Source organism: Sorex araneus, chromosome 3, assembly GCF_027595985.1.
Source record: "Sorex araneus isolate mSorAra2 chromosome 3, mSorAra2.pri, whole genome shotgun sequence".
Classification (NCBI taxonomy): domain Eukaryota; kingdom Metazoa; phylum Chordata; class Mammalia; order Eulipotyphla; family Soricidae; genus Sorex; species Sorex araneus.
In genome coordinates this window covers 35,693,537-35,709,548 of record NC_073304.1, presented here as the reverse complement: position 1 = coordinate 35,709,548, position 16,012 = coordinate 35,693,537, and the positions used below count along the sequence as shown (strand labels likewise).

Here is a 16,012-nt window from a genome sequence, read left to right as displayed (position 1 = left end):
GGGGGTGGGGAAGGGTGCGACCGCGTGTTCCTGGGAGAGGGCTGAGGGCGCGGGTCCAAGCGGACTGAGGTGCGGGAGCTTGAGAGAAGAGGCGGGCTGGACGGGGTGGGGCATGGCGGGGAAGTGACTCAGGGGCAAAGGCGGACGGGCCAGGGGTTGGGGGGAGCGCGGGAAAAAAACGACCCTGCACTGACCGGCGGCGCGCGGGACAGGGCTAGGGTACCCACGCCCCCAGAAGATCGGGGGGGCGTGCTGCGAGGGCGGGCCCAGGGCTGGGGACGGACTTCGGGACAGGGTGGGATGGCAGCATCCTGGCCTTGGGGAATCGGGAGGAGCCCGGTCTCCTCCAGCTGTGCAAACAGGAGGAGGAGGTCCCAAGCGTACCCCTGGGAGAGGGGCGAGAGGGGTGGTCAAGCCGCGCCGGCCCCCGCGGTGCGGGTTGCGCCAGCCTCCTCGGAGCCCGACGCAGAAACTTGTTGCAACAAACAGGCGACCGCGGGTGCCCCTAGCAGCCAGCGGCGGAGTGGGTGGGCGGGCGAGAGGGAGGGGAAGGCTGGCGGACGCCGCAGCGAACTGGTGGGCAGACCCGGAGTCGCCGCGTAAGCGGGGCCGGCTCAGTGCGGTGCGGCAGGCGCGGCTGTGCGGCAGCGGAAGTCCTTTGTTGCAGCACAGTCCCTGGCAGAGCCTGAGCCTCTCCGCGCAGCCCAGCCCGAGCGCCGCGCGCCGCCGCCACTGCAGCTCGCGGCCCCTTCACCTCTGCCCGCCTTTCGCGCGGCCGATTTGCCTCAAACTCCTCAAAACCTCCGCCGCCCCGGTTCGTGCTGCTGCCGGTGAGTAGCTGCCAGTTGTGAGGCGATTTGCGCAACTTTGGCCCGGCCCGAAAGGCGGCGGGCCGCGCGGGCCCGACGGAGTGCGGGGCCGGAGCGGCGTCAACCCGTGCGGGGAGCCGGAGCGCGGCGGACGCGCGGCGAGGACCCCGGCGACGGGGCGGCTGCCGAGCCGCCTGGCTCGAGCCCGCCGCCCGCCGGCGCGCCGGGTCCGGGACAAGCGGCCTCCATGCGTCGGAGGCAAAGCTCCCGCCGAGTCTAGTTCACAAATTTGTTCTCTTCTTCTCCTTTTTTTTTAATTCCCCCCTTTCTTTCCCTTTATTTTTCCGAGGGGGGGAAGGGAGAGGAGGTGTAGACGGGAGGCGGGAGGACTCGGTTGATTGACGTGCCCAGAGCCCGCTTCGCGCAACTTACAGCTGCGGCTCCGCGGCGGGTGGGAGGGGAAGTGTCCCAGAGCCCGAGGCCGCAGACTTGGGCGCGCTCCGAGAGAGGAGGCGTAAGAGCCGGGCAAATTCTTGCCACGCTCTTTCCCACCCCCTCCGGCCGGCGCACACACTTTTTGTTGAGTTAAAAAAAAAAAAAAACCGTAGGTCTCGGGTCTCGGAATATTTCTTGGCAAAGAGGTTTCCTGGGAAGAAAGTGCTTTGGTCGCCCTTGGTGGGCACTTCCTGGAAGTTCTCTTAGTGTTGGATAAACGTGTTGGATTTGAGTGTGGAGTCCTTAGCAGTGAAAAATCACAGAGCCCAGCCACCTTCCCAGTTTCCCCTTCTACTTGGTAGGAAAGGTTGACATGACAGTTTACAAATTGGGAGCGTCACAGCGCTGCAGAGAGGTGATAGAAGCCCAGGATATTTTCTGGGACAGACAGGAGGACAAGTTTTTGTCTGTTTTTGTGGGGGAGGGGTAATATTCGGAATTCGAGTTTCTGCATAGAAGGACGGTAGCAGGTCTCTACTGTGCAGAGATCTGCAGGACCTTCATGACTAATGCCAGTACACTACTTTTCTCTATGACATTCAGATCTAAGCCATGGTCCCAGGTTGTTGCTCTTTTAGAGGATGTGTGTGTGTGTGTGTGTGTGTGTGTGTATGTGTCTCTGGGGAGCGCATAGGGGTCGCGAGGCCCATGGTTTGCTCTTTTAGGGGGTTGTGTGTGTGTGTGTCTGTCTCTGGGGAGCGCATAGGGGTCGCGTGGCCCATGGTTTACTGCTAATTGCGCTCAGGGATCACTCCTGGCAGGGTTCTGAGTTCTTTTGGGGATGCCTGGGATTGAACCAGGATTGGCCACATGCAAGGCAGGCTCCCTACATGCTGTATTGTCTCTTCAGACCTCACTTCAGGTTTTTTGAAGCAACTTAAAATTCATTTCTTTTTATTTTTGGAGTGGGGTGTTGATCAAATTAATGTGTCAGAGAGTGCAAAGCATTAACACTGTCACTAGATAAATTTCCAGCCCTAGAGTTAATTTCTCGATCTGAAGTTCAAGGACTTTTCCTTTTAAATGGAAAAATTAAACAAGACGACATTTTGTTGTAAGCGGATAGGCTGTGGAGAAATGAGAAGGATTGGGGTTCAAAAGAATGAAGCTGTAACCTCAAAACTTTCCTTCTCAGTCGCTCATTTTCTAATATAAAGTTAGCATAACTGGTTTGCGGAGCTAGGTGGAGCATCCTCGTCTTAAGTCTACTGGAAGTGAAAAAAATTGTTAAGATTAATAGACTACAGGGTAGGAGCAATAGTAGGGTGGGTAGGTTGCCTGCCTTGCACGGAGTCAGCCCTGGGTTTGATCCGCAGCACCACATAGGGTCCTCTGGGCTCTGCCAGGAGTTAGACCTGAACACAGCCAGGACTAAGCCCTAATCGCCACTGGGTGTGCCTCCAGGCCCCAAAATTAATAAACCGCAGTAGAGCCTTCAGTTAACATCTTATACTCATTATGACCAAATTTTCATGGTACAAAATAATTTAAGTTGACCAGTCTTTCCAGAAGCCTTTTTGTACTTTTCACATCTGTGTAGGGACTAGTCTGGTGCATCACTGTCAGAGACAAGAGAAACTGTTTAAACAGGACCTTAACAGATTATTCCATGCGTGATCTGAGCCACTCTTTTGGTCTTTTGTTGTTTTATTTGTGGCTCACACCCAGCTGTACTTAGAACTTACTCCTGGCTCTGTGCTCAGGGGACTGTTAGCAGTGCCGGGGATCCAACCCAGGTCAGCACATACAAGGCAGGCACCCTACCAGCTGTACTCTCTCTGGCCCTGAGCCACTTGGTCTTGACCTGTATTTTCAATTCACTTTAGCACTGATAAATCCTACTGTTATTTCCTCATTCTCTTCTTTCGCCAGGCTCTGGGGAAGGTATAGTTCATGAACTTTTTTTTTTTTTTTTTGCTTTTTTGGGTTACACCCGGCGATGCTCAGGGGTTACTCCTGGCTCTGCACTCAGGAATCACCCCTGGCGGTGCTCAGGAGACCATATGGGATGCTGGGAATCGAACCCGGGTTGGCTGCGTGCAAGGCAAACACCCTACCCGCTGTGCTATCGCTCCAGCCCCCAGTTCTTGGACTTTTTTAAGGGTGTCTTCTTGCAGCAGAATTTCTCATTCTAATGAGAGGAGGAAGTGCTTGCTTTCAGGCCTCTCCTCCAGTCAGGGAAAGTGTTCATTAAGCCTTTGCTATTAACCTTCTGGCTCTAAGTGTGGAGAAAACCATCTGGGATAAAAATACAGAAAAATTCGCACATACTTTTAAGTTAGTCTTTTGTGTTTCCCTCCTTCCTGAAATTGAAATGTAATTGAAAAACATCTGTTTGAGAGATCACTTTGGTCTCTCTAGGGTGTTTTCTGATTATCTCAACATAAATATTAAAGTGATTTTATACTGTTAAGTCTTTTTTCAAAATGGAATGTATTTTATTAAAGAAAAATCATCTCTGTAAAAATTCAACCATAAATTTATGCTGAAGCACATAAAAAAAATCATTGTGTCTCCCACGCCCCAGAGATATTCACCATTAACAGTCAATTCCTTGTTCGAAAGGAGAGAAGGCAACATTTGAACATAACTATGCTGATAGAGGATGAGTTTCTCTTGCTCAGTAGACACAGGTACCATGCTAAATATTAAGCAAAAGGTAACAGAGAGGAAAAGAGGCTGTGCAGTTTTTCTTTGTGGCATGATACATATTTAAGTTAGATTTCTAAGTATGCTTTGTGACATGTTGTGATTTACATAGTAACTATAAGAGGGTATAAAGTTTAGAATCACTTATTCCATAGTCTGGTATCAGCAAGAATGAGCCGTGAGGTAGGTAGTTGGTATTCTGAAAACAGTTCGTATATACATAAAAATATAATCACAATATTGGTCATTTGAGGGTATTGGGGCATGAGTGATTTTTACACTACTGACTGCCTTTGAGTTTAAAATAGGTCTCCTTTGGTTGAGTTTTGGGGCCACACCCTGTGGTGCTCAGGGCTTGCTCACAGTGGTGCTCAGGGACTACACTGGGCTAAGGATCAAACCTAGACCTCAGCATGCAAGCATACACATTAGCCTTTTGAGCCATCTCCCCAGCCATGAGTTTAAAATGATCTTAAAGTTAAAATTGGAAAATTAAACACTTCCACTCATTTCCCGTGTGAGATACACATAATTCTTCTTAGAGAAAACTGTTAAGTTTCATTCCCATTTTATTTTGTTTGCTCAGATGGGAAGCGGTAAAGTCAGCAGATGGAAACAGGAGATGGGGAAAGAGACAGGGCATTCTGCATGTCTGAGGCTGTGAGAGAATGGGTGGCTTGAGATGTCCCAAAGTGGTACTTCGATTAATAGTCATTGCCAGAAAGTAAAACCTGGTTTACAAAAGCTGAAAGTTGGGGCTCTGAAATAAAAGTCAGTTTGTATTTCATATTGCACTTAAAAGGTGAGCAATTTGGGCACTAATCCAATTTCCTCATTCACAACGTGAAAATAAAAATACCTATCTTCAAGGTTGTTGTGAGAATTCAATTGAACAATGTAGGAGAAATTGCATGGTAAAGTTAATATTGACCACTACATGAAATTTGTCATGATTGAAATAATGCAAAAAACAAAAAAGTGAAATAGAAACAGTCTACCTCAACATTTACTCAAAAACTGATCAAATAGCAACTAAACGCCAGATAAATGTTAGAAGCCTAGGGGCTACAATAATGACTAAGAAGATTCCCACCCACACCCCAGCCCCCCAGAATTACTGTCCCAGTCAAAGCAGGGGAACTACATAGTTATAATTTCTGCCTTGAATGTGGAAATAGACATAGCATCCTAGTGTCAATGATATATTTGTCATCTTATAGTTATATCGGTTTTTGAAATGATGTGTCACTGTGGGATCCAAAAGAACTTTCTTTAAAGAGTGAACTGAAGATGGTTCTAAGCAAAAGCCAATTTGTTTTCTGTGTGTTTGTTTTTTGACTTTTTGGGTCACACCTAGCAATGTTCAGGGGTTACCGCTCGTATACTGCACTCAGAAATTACTCCTGATGGTGGGGACCGGCCATATCAGATGCTGGGGATTGGACCTAGGTTAGCCATATGTAAGGCAAATACCCTACCCACTGTACTATCTCTCTGGTCCCACAAAGGCAACTTGTGAAAGCCTGGAGACTTTAACCTAATAGGTGCTTTGGGGAAAAGGGGGAATCTTAAATAGATTCAAGGCATGAAAATAGAGTGAAGATTCTTAGAATTAGTGTATTTTTTAATTTGTGTTCTTCAACCTTTTTACACTTGTGGACTGGTACCTGTCCTGCAAACCAATCCATGGACCAGCAATTCTAACCAAGATGGTAGACGGTGGTTTTCAGATTTTTTCCTCTGGCAAGCCAGCACTAGCCCATGGACCAGTGGTTGAAAACCACTGCTTTTTATATTAGTTGGTTTCATTTCATTAACTTAATTAGGTAAGAGTGTGGAGTTTTCAAGATTCTGGTTAGATCAAAAATCGATGAAAAACTTTAAAGTCACAAAATTTGAAATAGTAGATTTAAAATATATGTGGATCTGGGGCTGGAGCAATAGTACAGCAGGTAGGGTTTTTGCCTTGCCGACCCGGGTTCAATTCCCAGCATCCCATATGGTCCCCCGAGCACCACCAGGAGTAATTCCTGAGTGCATGAGCCAGGAGTAACCCCTGAGCATCGCCAGGTGTGACCCAAAAAGCCAAAAAATGAACAAAACATATATGTGGATCTGCTGAAAAAAGGAAACTGGGTACTGCCATGATCATATAGCTGCCTCATTCATTCAGCAACATTTACTGAATGCTTACTATGAACAAGCCACGAAGTTTTTGCCTTCAGGTTTAGCTTACGGTAAGGGAGACCAGCACATAGGTGATTATAGTAAGTGATTCTGATCAATAACTCTAAATGCTAGGAAGAACTGTCACACCATTTTCAGATAAGAGAATTGAGGTGTAACTTGATTAATCAACCTCCTCCAGGTTAAACATCTAATAAATGGCACTGCCAAAATCTGAATCTAGGCAGACTGGTTACTCAGCTTTATCACCTATTTCATGATACTGTTCTGAAGATTTGAAAGAAAAAAAAAATATGGGCTTTCCTTTGTATGTAAGTAAGTTCCTTTTTTGATCTTGTTGCTTTTAATATTCTGCCAGTCTTTGGATTTTGTCATTTTGAGTATAATGTGTCTTGGAATTTTCCTAATTGGGTCTTTTTTCACCAGGACCCCTCAGGCCTCTTGGATCCTTGTATGTATTCCTTATTTATAAAGGAAAGCCCATAAGATGTACAGCAGATCTATCAAATGATACTAGGATATAGTACAAAAACTCAACACCTGACCAAGAATATTGTAACCAGTTAGATTAACATTCAGATTTGAAGAAATGATACAGAACATCACAGACAGGCAACAGCATAAGGAATTTATAGCCAGTTTTGAAACCAGTTTTGCAAGAAGCCTTAAAAGAGCTCCTTTGAAGGGCAGGAGAAACTTCTCAAAATATGGCATTGAGTATGGCACTCACTAATGGTGCATATGGTGGTACTCTACTAGATTAAGAAAGGTTAAAAAGAAAGAAAAAAAAAAAAAAGAAAGGTTAAAAAGAGGGACCGGAGCGCAGCAGGTAGGGCGTTTGTCTTGCCGACCTGGGTTCGATCCCCGGCATCCCACATGGTCCCCCAAGCACCGCCAGGAGTAATTCCTGAGTGTAAAGCCAGGAGTAACCCCTGAGTATTGCTGGGTGTGACCCAAAAAGCAAAAAAAAAAAAAAAAAGTTAAAAAGATACAGCAATTAAAAAAAAGATACAGCAATTCATCATCACAAATTGACTTCTATTGATTTATTTTGATAATTGTTTGCCACTCTTTTAAGTTTTCTTGGACCAAGTAATATGAAATTTGTTATATGCCTGCCACGGGGAAAATTAAATGATTTGAATTTTTTAATTTACATCAGTTAAGGTCATATAGCTATCAGCCACTACAAATTGACTTTTGTTGACTTATTTTATGATAATTCTGTTTGCCATTTCTTTAGGCAGATAGTATGAAATAAATTTGTTATATGCCTGCCAAGGGGGCAGGTAGGGGTCAGGGAATCTGAAACACTGGTGGGGGGAAAGGGACACTGGTGGTAGGATTGGTGTTAGAACATTGGATACCTGAAACAACTCTTTTATGAACAACTTTGTAAATCATGGTGTCTTAATAAAATGATGAAACAAAACAAACAAAAAAAAAACCCACCTTTTTAAAAACTGGGGCCAGAGAGATAGTACAAAGAACAGAGAATACGGCTCAAAGGACTGGAGTGCATGTTTTGCATTCTCAAGACCCTCAGTCCGTCTTTTGCGTTATATGCCTCCTCTCTTCCACTCCTGCACAACTGGACCCAAGCAGCTTGCATTGCCAGGATTAGAATAGAACTTTCTGCTCACCAGCTGACTGTCTCTAGGAATGGCCCCTGGTCTCCCCTGTACATTGTTTGGGAGGCTTCTATAAAATAAGATAATATACACAGTAATGTATTAGAAGGGAAGAGGGAGCTATTGTAGGAAGATATCTGGGAAATAATCTGACTCTTTTTTTTTTTTTTCTTTTTGGGTCACACCTGGGTCTACCACTCAGGAATTACCCCTGGCGGTGCTCAGGGAACCATGTGGGATGCTGGGAATCAAACCCGGCTTGGCCGAGTGCAAAGCAGACACCCTACCCGCTGTGCTATCACTCCAGCCCCCAATAATAATCTGATTCTTAAATGATTCCTAGGTTGTTCAGACAGAAGAACCAATCAGCATCAGTAAAAATGGAGGTGAGAAATATATTGGGAAGCAGGAGGGGGTGTCAAGAAGCTTTAGCAGTTGCTTGAACACCCAAGTTTGAAGTGGGAAATAGCTAACCAAAGAATTGATGGGTGGGCATGGAGAGATCTGTTGGTCTTAGTAAACATTTATTTTGTATTTTATATTTTTGGTTTTGTGGCCATACCTATTGGTACTTGGGGCTACTCCTGGCCTAGAGCTTGGGGGTGAGAAGTTTCTTAGCTTCAGACTGTGTGAAGGGTTGGTTGAATGGTTTAAGCTGGAGACTGACATGATCTGATTTTTGTTCTTTATGAATCAATCAACTGATGATTGAAGGATAGATTTAAGGGGTCAGCTAAAGAACCTGTTATAATGTCTTGAGAATAATGATAGAGGCCTTATGAGGGCAGAGACGCTAGGGATGGAATAGAGGGGCAGATCTGAGACATTTTGTAAGAAACTGTTAAGACTTAAATGATAATTATTTAGAAGTCCCCAAGTGACTCCTATGTCTGACAGTGCCAGCTGAGACAAGACACTAGAGACAGTGGTGTATCTTAGTGATTTTTAGAAAAGAAAAGAAAAGAAAAAAAAATCCACAGAGTGAGTACTGGGTAATAGATAGCTCATAAAATGCAATCTAAGAAATGAATGCCACGTGAAAAGAACTTCCTGAAGAAACTTTGCAGTTTATTGTGTACTGTGTACACAGCACCATCTGGTGGTCAGAAGATGTGATGATGTCACATTAGCTTTTTAGGGTGAACAGATGAAAATGCAGGCCAGAGTGATGGTGCAAAGGAGCACGTGCTTGGCATACAGGAGGACTGGGTTGAACCCTGGAATTGCATGATCCCTTCACCACCACTGGGGAGCAACCCCTGAGAAGCATACTAGGAGTAGCCCTCAGAAAACAAAAGAAAAAGTTGATGCCTGGATTAACTTTTCTATTACTGAAAGAGGGAGAACTTTTCTAGAAGACACCGTTTACTCTGATTTTTGTGTGAATAATTTTAACTCAGTAATGCAGTTGAATAGAAATTTCTGAAGTAATTTTGGTTGGCAACAGCTAATCTGGTACCCTGGCCTGAAGCAAAAGAATAAACCAGTTTGTATCCTGTCAATTAAAATAGATGAAACAGGGGCTGGAGTGATAGCACAGCAGGTAGGGTGTTTGCCTTGCACAGGGCCGGCCCGGGCTTGATTCCCAGCAACCCCGAGCACCTCCAGGAGTAATTCCTGAGTGCAAAGCCAGGTGTGACCCAAAAAGGGGGAAAAAAAAATAGATCAAACAAAGGGCAGGAATTAAAACCTTTATTTTATTCATAAAATCTGTCCTTAGGTCCTTACAGAAAATTTAATTATTTAGATTCAGATTTGATGAGGTTTTTGTCTAATATTAATAATATTGAAATAGAAGATTAGCATGCCTTAAACATTTTAAGAACATTTTTAGTGCTCAGGGGACCAGTCATGCTAATACTTGGGGCAGGAGGAGCAACATACTACCAGGGAACGAACTAGGGCCTTAGTGCAAACAAGACATGTGCTCCAACCCTTTGGATGATTTCTCTGAACCCTCAGCACACCTTTAGAAGTGACATATTTTGGTTTTTAACAAGCAAAGAGACAGAATAATACTAACCAATCTACAAACCACAATTTCCAAAATCAAGGTTTTTAGTAGGTACAAATAGCCATTGCACATATGAACATCTATATTTCAACAAGACGCACAAAAGAATACAGCCAGGTTGTGCTGTACTAGGGCTATAGTTAGAATAGTAGGAAGAATCCTAGACTGGATTGAGGAGTCCAGGTCTTATTTGTCAGTCACTAAAACCAGAGGTGACTTTGAGGCCTTTGAGATCTTATGACTTCACTCAAGTTTGTCTTATCTACAAAGCAGAAGGTTGAACTTGACCAACACTTTGTAAAATTTTACCAACTATATCCATAATGACAACATTAAGAAAATAGTGCTGTGCTTCTACTAAAAAGATGAATCTTATTTGAGTCCTGCTAAGAGTATGATATCCTTATTTTATAGATGAGAAAAGCTAGTGTTAGGAGGTAGAAAAGTTTCCTTGTAGCAAAATAAATGATAGAGCTGGTATTCAAATATGCCATTGTCTAATTCCTAGATTCTTATTTAATTCTCTCATTTAACAAGCATGCAGTAAGTGCCAACTGTGTGGGAAGGGTGTGCTAGGCACAGGGAACACAAAGGCCATTAAGCCTGTCCCTGTCCTTGAGAGTTCAGTGTCGTAGGCATTGCTTTACTGTACTGCTGTCTGTGTCTTTTAGTACTAATGATACAAGTAATACTGCAGCACTGTTAGGACTAATATATAGCCACGTGAGGGTTTCAAAAAACATTAGAATGTTGGGGCTGGGGCAATAGCACAGCGGGCAGGGCGTTTGCCTTGCATGCGGCCAACCTGGGTTCGATTCCCAGCATCCCATATGGTCCCCTGAGCACCGCCAGGGATGATTCCTGAGTGCAGAGCCAGGAGTAACCCCTGTGCATCGCCATGTGTGACCCAAAAAAAAGCAAAAAAAAAAAAAAATTTGAATGTGAGCATAGACAGAAGCACCATTTATAGCATTGTTTCTATGGGAATATGTTTTTCAAGTTCTAAGTAACTAACTTAAAAATAAGGTTTGGAGCATAACCCAATTATAATCAGAACTCCTATAGTAAGGGTTGAATCTGCAGTCTAATAAATAGCCAGAATTCCTGGTCTAAAAGGTAAATAAATCTTTTTAAGAATTTTTTTTGGGCAAAGGGGGGCCATACCCAGTGACGCTCAGGGGTTATTCCTGGTTGGAATTACTCCTGGCAGTAATTCCTGACTTAGAGCACTATGTGAGATATTGGGGATTGAACCTAGTGTGCAAGGCAAGCTGCTGTACTATGGTCCAGCCCCAGATTTTCTAAACTTGGTCATGTCTGTCATTTACATGCCTTAAAAAAAAAAAACACTTATCTACAACTGATTCTTCGTGGAATTTCACCAAGAAAACGAAAGAATTTAATTAAATTTTTGTTTAGAAGTTTGAATGTACCTTGGAAAATGGTATTGTAGGCATGAATTTTCCTGAGGTAATCATATTTATAGGGGACAAAAACCCTTGGTGCCTGAATTTCAGTTTCAAGAGTCATACTATTTATATTTTAACTGTACCAAATCCTTTGTGAACTTTGGAAGGTTCTGTAATATCATGTGCCTTTGTTTTCTTATCTAGAATATGGGTCTTCATAGAACCTACTACTTTGTAGAGTTCAGTATGAGGATTAGATGCTTAAATGAGAAATATGCATGCATATATACTGCATGTATATATGTGCAATATGTGTATGTCTTCATATACCAACAAGACTGCCACATACATATGGAGAATTCACATGGGTATAAAAACAAAGTAAATGGAGGGGCTGGAGCAATAGCACAGTGGATAGGCATTTGCCTTGCACGCGGCCGACCCGAGTTCGAATCCCAGCATCCCATATGGTCCCCTGAGCACCGCCAGGGGTAATTCCTGAGTGCAGAGCCAGGAGTAACCCCTGTGCATCGCCAGGTGTGACCCAAAAAGAAAAAAAAAAACAAAGTAAATGGAATTCATCAAAGATACATCCTACTGGAATGGGAGTCTGGGGCATCAAAGAGAGACGAGGGGTCTTATTTGAGCAAAGGATGTCTTCATGTAATAAAAGTTTGCCTCTACATATTTGTAGAAAGCTACATCTTTACAATTAAAAAATTTATTTTCTGAGGAGGCTGGAGCGATAGCACAGTAGGTAGGGCGTTTGCCTTGCACGCAGTCGGCCCGGGTTCGATTCCCAGCATCCCATATGGTCCCCTGAGCACCTCCAGGAGTGATTCCTGAGTGCAGAGCCAGGAGTAACCCCTGTGCATCGCCAGGTGTGACCCAAAAAAAAGGGGAAAAAAATTATATTCTGGGACCAGAGAAATGGCTTAAGGGGGCTCTGGGGTTCAATCCCAAAAAAAGATGTTTCCTAAAAAAAAAGCCAGTGGAAGTGACTACAGAGCACAAGGAATAGCCTCCAAACAAAACATAAACTTTCAAGAAAATGTTATTTCTGGACATGTTCCTAAATCTAGGTAATCTGCATCCTTTAAGGCCATGGTAATAGTTTATCCTGAGACCCACAGGACCACACTGATTTAGTTCACATACAAAGATGTCGTATTTTTTTTAAAAAGCCTGCTTGGTACATCTGAGGGAGACAGATCCTATTATAGTTAAGGCTAAATATTAGTTATTCATGTTATTGTGTCACCGTTATAGGTTATTTACCCTATCTTCTTAATTTTCAGCTATCAGTCTAGTAAAGCAAATCTACCTTTACTCTTCTCTATTTTTTTTTTTTTTTTTGCGTTTTGGGTCACACCTGGCGATGCACAGGGGTTACTCCTGGCTCTGCACTCAGGAATTGCTCATGGCAGTGCTCAGAGGACCATATGGGATGCTGGGAATCGAACCTGGGTTGGCCGCATGCAAAGCAAATGCCCTACCTGCTGTGCTATCGCTCCAGCCCCTTCTCTATATTTCTAAGCTTTTATTTGTGGTAAGCATGTTAGCACTTGCCAGTTACTTAACTGTACACTAGTGCAGGTGTTTTCAGTGCCTTTCCCCTTGCGTTCTATTTTTATTTTTTGCTTTTAGAACCATACCCAGTAGTGCTCAGGGCTTGCTCCTAGCTCTATATTCGGGGTCACTCCTGGCCGGGCTCGGGACCATTAAGGATTGATAGAACTGGTGTTGGCTGGGTGCAGGGTATGTTTCCTACCCACTGTACTCTCTCTTTGCTCCAAGCCCCCTGCTTTCTATTTTTATCTATCCTACTCATTCATCAAGGCCTCACTGGAGTTCTACATTCTTCCTGGAGCCTACTATTCCAATATAATTAATGATTTTCTTTTTTTATTTTTGTTTTTTGTTTTTTTTTTTGTTTTGTTTTTTCTTTTTTTGGGTCACACCCGGCAATGCACAGGGGTCACTCCTGGCTCTGAACTCAGGAATTATCCCTGGTGGTGCTCAGAGGACCATATGGGATGCTGGGAATCGAACCCGGGTCGGCTGAGTGCAAGGCAAGCGCCCTACCCGCTGTGCTATCGCTCCAGCCCCTGATTTTCTTTTTCTGAACTCTAGCTGAACTTGATTCAATATAATGTAATACTTAAATGTTTACATTACTTCTGGATTTAAAATCTAATGCCTCCTACAGGGGAGATAGCTCAAAGAGCTTGATCATATGCCTGGCATGTGGAAGCCCCAGATTTAATTTCTGGCACTAACTTGTCCCCAGAGTAAACGAGGGTAGCCCTAGTGAACTGGCCTGAATAGCAATGGGCTACATATCACCAGGAGTGGCCCTCAGACCCCTGAGCACTGCCTGCAAGATTCAAACAAAAATGTAATGTGTCATATATAATTAACCTTATTGTATATAACTCTCCTCCCATGCTGTGTGCAGTTTTAGGAACATTACAGGTATGCATTTTCATACACATTTTTATACTCTGATTTGTAAACATGAGCAAATTCATGTCAGACTTCTTTCAAAAATAGTCTATATCCTTGTTAAATCCACATATAGACACACAGTCGTTTTAGAAAGAAATAAGTAGGAGGAAATGAATGTTAAATGTACTTTGAGATCCAGAAGAACTCAGAGATCAGGGCTTCAAATTGAGAATCTTATGCCAGGCTTTGCTATAGCCTCTCACTGAGACTGTGTGGGTTTTCCTCAGGGAATTTCTTGGTAAGGTAAGTCTATGACACAATCTTGGGATGATTTGCTTTACAGGAGTCACTCAAAACTTCCTTTAAGCTACTCTTCACTTTCTGTGTGTGCTTATTTATAAACCCTTTACCATCTGACCAAGACAGACAAAAAGAACTTTGAGTGAATTATTATTCCAATTTAAAAAATTTAGCAACAGGGACCAAAGAGATAGTACAGCAGGTAGGGCATTTGCCTTGCATGCATGCAACCAGCCCAGGTTTGATCCCTGGCATCCCAAACAGTCCCCTGAGCACATGACCAGGTTAGTAATTCCTGAGTGCAGAGTGAGGAGTAACCTCTGAGCATAACTGGATATGCCACCTCCCCCCAACAAAAAAGGAAATTAAGCAACAAAATAAAAGGGTTTTTTTGGGGGGGTGGTCACACCTGGCAATGCACAGGGGTTACTCTTGGCTTTGCACTCAGGAATTACTCCTGGTGGTGCTCGCCCCCGAGCATATGGGATGCTGGGAATCAAACCTGGATCAGCCGCATACAAGGCAAACACTCGACCCACTGTGCTACAGCTCCAGTCCCCAAAATCAAAGTATTTTTAAAGTTTGCTTAGTGAGCAGACTGGATCAGACTAGCTGATGTATACAAACACCACCTTCCTGATTGAGTGAGTACACAGGGAGTAGACTTCTTTCTATACAAGAACACCTTGCCAAAAATCCCTTTGTCAAGGACTCATGCCTAGATTGTGTTGAATGCTTTTTAAAATTTTTATTATTGGGGTTGGAGTGATAGCACAGCGGATAGGGTGTTTGCCTTGCACGAAGCCCACCTGGATTCTATTCCCAGCATCCCATATGGTCCCCTGAGCACCGCCAGGAGTGATTCCTGAGTACATGAGCCAGGAGTAACCCCTGTGCATCGCCGGGTGTGACACAAAAAGAAAAAAAAATGATTTATTTTTACTGAGTGTATCATATCTGGTGGTACTCAGAGGGCCATGCAGTGCCAAGGGATGGAACCCATAGCCTTACATGTGCAAGTAATGTGCTCTAACACTTCAGCCATATCTCTGGTGTCTTGTGTAGTATCCTTTGCACAAGGGTGCAGTGCCCAGTGGTTAGTACTATCAAATTGTTAATGCCCAACTGGCAAGTCAGGAGTTCTTACTGTGTGGCTCTAATACCTACTTTAGCACAGTTAACTCTACCTCTTTTCTTAGATCTTTGCCCTTTTATGAGATAAGAATGCTGGGATAGATGAAAATTTCTAAGTTCTCAAATAAGTTACTTAATATACATAATGTTCTTGATGGCTATTTTAAAATTTGAACTAAGCTGGTAAACATTTCAAATAAATTTTTTGGCATTACCTAATGGTTTCTATTTCTTCTAGAAAACTACATTCACAGTATCTCTCTAGGAATATGTGGCTTTAGATTATAATTAAAGTTTCAGGTCTTAGCACCAGCTTATCTAGTCGTAATAAACTTGTTCTGCCATTGATACAACTAGTAACACAGTCATAGAGCTCATATATAGAAGTGCACAAGCTTACATAGAAGCATGTTTTTTAAATTTTTTTTAAAACCAAACTGGTATAACAACAGTTCTGAAGTTTTTTGGTAACAAAAATTTGCAGAGAACAGACTTTGGAATTTAAATATGAAATAAAGTAGCTGGTGTCAGTGTGCCAATAACTGTTAAAAGTTACTGTGTAGAGGGGCTAGAGCGATAACACAGCGGGTAAGGCGTTTGCCTTGCACGCAGCCGACCCGGGTTCAATTCCCAGCATCCCATATGGTCCCCTGAGCACCGCCAGGAGTAATTCCTGAGTGCAGAGCCAGGAGTAACCCCTGTGCATCGCCAGGTGTGACCCAAAAATCAGAAAAAAAAAAAAAGTTACTGTGTAGATCGGAGACATAGGAATGAGAAAGTACAGCAGGTAGGGAGCTCACCAGGCTGATTCCTGAGTGCAGGGCCCTGGTTCAGGTATGGTCAAAAACAAAACAAAACAAAAAGGTTACTGTAAAATAAGTTTTACTCAAAACATGGACATTTATATAGTGACACTGATGAAATTATAATTCTAGG

General features: G+C 43.5%; 1 protein-coding gene across 2 annotated transcripts in view; it reads left to right on the top strand.

Annotated features, from left to right (window-relative positions):
* The first annotated feature begins 161 nt into the window (after positions 1-161).
* The window catches only part of ZBTB1 (zinc finger and BTB domain containing 1), a 36,221-nt gene continuing 20,370 nt past the window's right edge, over positions 162-16,012 (top strand). For both annotated transcript variants that reach the window (XM_004612360.2, XM_004612359.2), the window contains exon 1: positions 162-830. The gene's annotated coding sequence lies outside the window, so the exon portion shown is untranslated. The remainder of the gene's footprint in view (positions 831-16,012) is intronic.